Source organism: Hevea brasiliensis, chromosome 5 (genome assembly GCF_030052815.1).
Source record: "Hevea brasiliensis isolate MT/VB/25A 57/8 chromosome 5, ASM3005281v1, whole genome shotgun sequence".
In the NCBI taxonomy this organism is placed as follows: domain Eukaryota; kingdom Viridiplantae; phylum Streptophyta; class Magnoliopsida; order Malpighiales; family Euphorbiaceae; genus Hevea; species Hevea brasiliensis.
In genome coordinates this window covers 71,251,761-71,255,966 of record NC_079497.1, presented here as the reverse complement: position 1 = coordinate 71,255,966, position 4,206 = coordinate 71,251,761, and positions in this window count along the sequence as shown.

Genomic DNA, 4,206 nt, shown 5'->3' with positions numbered 1-4,206 from the left:
GAACCGTAACTTCCATCTGGTTACCCATCGCTAGGGCACCGGCTCGTTTAACTTGTTTGTATTTTATTTCTAAAATTTTTACTAAATTTTTCTTATCAATATTTGAGTTAATTATGGTTCCTCACTTTAGTTTAAATATTTTTCCGGACATTCTAGTCGTCTGACCGACACCTGGCCACCGAATAAAGAGGATGTACGGAGTAGTTACCGGGAGGGTGTTACAACTCTTCCCCTCTAATTTAAATTTCGTCCTCGAAATTTACCTAAAGCAAAAAGTTGAGGGAACTGTTGCCTCATTGTTTCTTCACTTTCTCAAGTTGCCTCCTCGGTGTTGTGGTGCCTCCAAAGCACTTTCACCAGTGGAATCTGCTTGTTCCTTAATTCTTTTACTTCCCGAGCTAGGATCCGTAGAGGTTCTTCTTCATATGTGAAATCCGGTTGTATTTCAATTTCTTCCCTGGAGATGACATGTGAAGGATCTGAGCGGTATCTTCTACGCATGGACACGTGGAACACATTGTGGATCTTGTCCAGCTCTGGTGGTAAAGCTAGCCTATAGGCCACTGGACCCACACGTTCAATGACTTCATATGGGCCAATGAACCTAGGGCTTAACTTACCTTTCCTTCCAAACCTCAATACTTTCTTCCACGGTGACACCTTGAGGAACACTTTGTCGCCAACTCCATATTCTATTTCTTTTCTCTTCAGGTCGGCATAAGATTTACATCCGAGGCAACCTTCAAGTTGGCTTTGATTAGTTTCACTTTCTCCTCGATCTGTTTCACTGTGTCCGCCCTACCAGCTTGTTCGCCCAATTCGGCAAAGACACCTGAGTTCTACATTTTCTCCCATACAAAGGCTTCATATGGGGCCATTTGGATGCTAGCTTGGTAGCTATTGTTGTATGCAAATTCTGCCAGTGGGAGGTATCTATCCCAGCTTCCCTCAAACTCAATGACACAACTCCTCAGCATATCCTCAAGGACCTGACAAGTATTTCACGTTATTGTTATCATTTTAATTCAATATTTGTATCAATTTCATTGGTTTCAATTATTTACCTGGATTACTCTTTCTGATTGCCCATCCGTCTGAGGATGAAAAGCTGTGCTGAAATGGAGTTGTGTACCCAAGGACTCATGCAACTTCTTCCAAAATCTCGATGTGAACCTTGGGTCTCGATCAGATATGATGGAAAGTGGAATTCCATGCGATCTAACTATCTCATCGATATACAATTACGCTAACTTCTCTAGTGAGTAGTCGGTCTAATCGGCAGAAAGTGTGTCGACTTCACAATCTATCAACTATCACCCATGTCGCATCATGTTTCTTCCTGGTGAGTGGTAAAACACTTTCAAAATCCATGGTGAACCGATGCCATTTCCATTTAGGTATGCGTATAGGCTGTAGCAAACCTGATGGAACTTGATGTTCTACCTTGACTTGCTGACATGTCAAGCATTTAGTCACATAGTCAGCTATGTCCTTCTTCATACCAGGCCACCAATACTGAAGCTTCAGATCATGATACATCTTTGTACTTCCTGGGTGCATAGCATATACACTGGTGTGTGCCTCTTTTAGAATACTGGTCTTCAATTCCCCATCATCTGGTACACACAGTCTTACTTTGTAATACAGACACCCATCTGCTTTCACCTCATAATCAGTTGCTTTTCCCTCTGAGATTTTGCTCATAATAGCCATTAGCTTCTTATCTGCCTTTTGCCCATCTAAAATCTGCTGTAGCAGGTTTGGCCTCACCTGCAACTCAGCAAAAATAGCTCCATCTAGAATCAAAGTTAGACGGGCATTCAATGATCTCAAGGCTGTCATGGATTTTCTACTCAAAGCATCAGCAACTACATTTGCCTTCCCAGGATAGTAGTCAATTACACAATCATAGTCCTTCAAGAACTCAATCCATCGCCTCTGTCTAAGGTTGAGCTCCTTCTGGGTTGGCAAGTATTTCAGGCTTTTGTGGTCTGTGTAAATGTAGCACTTTTCACCATACAAGTAGTGCCTCTATATCTTCAGTGCGAAGATAATTGCTGCAAGCTCTAGATCATGGGTAGGGTAGTTCTGTTCATGTGGCCTTAGCTGCCTGGAAGCATAAGCGACCACCTTTCCCTCTTGCATCAATACACACCCTAACCCATTATGAGAAGCATCACTATAGACCACGAAGTCCTTTCTTGACACTGGCTGTGTTAACACTGGTGCCTCAGTCAACATAGCCTTCAACTTCTCAAAACTGGTCTGACACTTGTCATTCCAGTCAAATCTAACATTCTTGTGTAACAACTTGGTCATTGGAGCAGCTATTAAGGAAAATCCCTTTACAAATCTTCTGTAATACCCAGCTAGCCCCAAGAAGCTTCTGACCTCAGTTGTATTCCTGGGAGGCTTCCATTCCATCACTGCTTCTATTTTCTTAGGATCCACCCTAATCCCATCGGCTGACACTATGTGTCCAAGGAATGCAATTTCATTCAGCCAAAAGTCACACTTGGACAACTTAGCATACAGCTCCTTTTCTCTCAGGGTTTGCAGAACAATCCTCAAATGCTCATCATGTTCTTCACTGGTCTTGGAATACACTAAAATATCGTCAATAAAGACCACTACGAACCGATCTAGGTATGGATGGAAGATACGGTTCATAAGGTCCATGAATGCCGCTGGTGCATTTGTTAAGCCAAAGGGCATCACCAGAAACTCATAATGCTCATACCGGGTCCTGAATGCAGCCTTGGGCACATCTACATCCTTCACCCTCAGCTGATGATACCCTGATCTGAGATCAATCTTAGAAAATACTCCTGCTCCCTTCAACTGATCAAACAGATCATCAATTCTAGGCAACGGATATTTGTTCTTCACAGTCACTTTGTTTAACTGCCGGTAATCAATGCAAAGCCTTAAAGTCCCATCCTTCTTTTTCACAAACAGCACTGGAGCTCCCCATGGTGACACACTGGGGCGTATAAACCCCTTATCAAGCAACTCTTGCAACTGAGTTTTCAACTCCCTCAATTCAGTGGGTGCCATCCTATAAGGAGCAATGGAAATGGGTGCTGTACCCGGCAGTGTCTCAATAGCAAATTCAACTTCCCTTTCTGGTGGCAAACCAGGCAACTCTTCCGAAAATACCTCTGGGAAGTCTCTAACTGTGGGTATATTACTCAGGTTTAGCTTAGCCTGCCTAGTATCCACCACATGTGCTAGGTAGGCTTCACAGCCTTTTCTCATCATTCATCTTGCAACTGTGGCTAAGATGACATTGGACAAGAAATCTGTCCTTTCACCCACAACTGTAATCTCATTACCCTCAGGAGTTTTCAGAGAAATTCTCTTTAATTTGCAATCAACTTTTGCCTGATGACGTGACAACCAGTCCATTCCCAAAATCACGTCAAACTCGTGGAAGGGTAACTCAATCAGGTCGGCCAAGAATTCATACCCCTGAATCCTTAACGGGCAACCCTTGTACACTTTGTTCACTACCACACTGTGACCCAATGGATTAGTGACCAGAATGTCTTGGTCACTCTCCCCTACCAGTATCCCCCTTTCTACGGGTAGGTTGATGCAAATGTATGAGTGAGTGGATCCTGGATCCACCAATGCATGCACAGGAGTATTGTAGAGGGAGAACGTACCCCTGATGACGTCCGGGGCATCTTGCTGCTCCTGAGCTCTCAAGGCATAATTTCTGGCAGGTGGTCTGTTATCTGGCCTCTCTGCTGGCTCAGATGCAGGCCTCTGTGATGGTCCCACCGCTGCCGGACTTACTGCATTTTCTACCTCTACGTAGTGCGGAGCGTGTCCGCTCGCTTGTGTTGGAGCGATTGTAGTAGTTCTGCGTGGCGGTTCCTCACCGATGCTCATCGACCCACATCTCAAACAGCACCGCTACTCCAACATTCCCCCTTGTGCCATTTCAGACAGTGTGGACATGCAGAAGATGTTGGGGCTGGTTCCCTGAACCCCATCCCTGGAGAGCTGCCCACTGATGGTGTGGACTGACCTCTCCTAGGGGTGAACTATGGCCTGGGCCCCTCAGACTGACCCTGACCATGTGGCTGACCTAAACTCTGTGCAGGTGGACCTCTGAACTTCTTCCCAGGTGCAGGAGATGAGCTAGACTGACCCGGGCCCCTCTTCTGCTGTCTCTCCCTTCTGGTCTGCTCACTTATT